Raw genomic sequence first — 1,288 nt, forward strand, 5'->3', positions numbered from 1 at the left:
CGTCTGATGTTCATTGGTTCATTTTCATAGAATTTTTATTTATTATTACTTTCGTCAGATGCAAGTTATTTCTGACCGTTGTGGGTTTTTCTTTCATTAACTGAGGGCGACCAGGTATTTGTCCACCAGCGTATGTGCAGCGCTGTTGTGTCCCTTTGTGGTCATTTTTGTGTCTGTGTGTTGTTTTTGTGCATCTTGTTCATGTTACTGTCACTGTGTACTTTTTAGGTGTCTGAACAAACTGTTCTTTATTGCCACGTTGTTTTGAAGCTGCTTTGATTGAACTGAAGTCGAGTGTTTTCGCTGCGACGGAGATCCTGAGACTGTGTGACAGTTTTCACTTCGCCTGAACTCTAATGAAGCTGGAGGGAAATAATGAGATCCGGTGACTGGACCGACTCTCAGACTTAATCCTGTCAGCAGAACGTCTGGATTAGCAGCCGGACCTGCTGGAAACACGGAGACCTGCCTTCATTAGTGCACCTGAGAACGAAGCGGGTCAAAGTCCTGCAGCAGGTAAACAGGGAATGCTGAGAGTTCTTAGAAAACACCGACGGCAGCCGGGCCGGACGGAACACTTCAGAAACCCAAGTCTGGTTTTATCTCACAGCAGACAGGAGGTTGGGGACCCGTTCAGACTGGTTGGAACTGGTTTTTAGGCTGGTTATGGACTGGCTTTAGACTAGTTTTAGTCTAGGTTTGGACTCATTTTAGACCTGGGTTTATACTGCTTTAGACCTGGTTTTCGACTGCTCTATACCTGGCTTTAAACCTTGCTTTAGACCTTGCTTTAGACCTGGGTTTTATACCTGGCTTTAGACTGCTTTAGACCTGGCTTCAGTTTAACTTAAAGCGGTGTAAAACCCTGTCAGATCTGCCCCTCGGCAGGTGAAGCGGCTCATCCAGAGCCGAGGAAAGTCATGTGACCGGCAGGTGACAGACAGGTGACATTCCTGAGGACGGGAGCCGGTCAGACCGGAGCTGCAGCGTGGTGGAGATGAAACCAGATCCTCTGTCTGTCAGAGAAACACAAGCAGCTTCACTTCGTACGACATGACGACGTTTGTCCTCCAGAGTAAAAACCTGATTCTGAGCATCTGGTTTCCTTCGATATGAATCAACTCGTCTCACCGTAAAGTCGAGCAGAGAAGAACCAAAGCTCAGCTGAAGGCACAAAGTCGGGCCTCTGATGTTCCTCCTCCAGCAAAACGCTCAAGAAAAACTTTCAGACATGTTTTCAGTGTCTTAATATTTAATATTGAATGTTTCAGAAACGGGCTGCAGGTGG

Source organism: Stegastes partitus, unplaced genomic scaffold, assembly GCF_000690725.1.
Source record: "Stegastes partitus isolate 25-593 unplaced genomic scaffold, Stegastes_partitus-1.0.2 Scaffold540, whole genome shotgun sequence".
Taxonomy (NCBI): Eukaryota; Metazoa; Chordata; class Actinopteri; family Pomacentridae; genus Stegastes; species Stegastes partitus.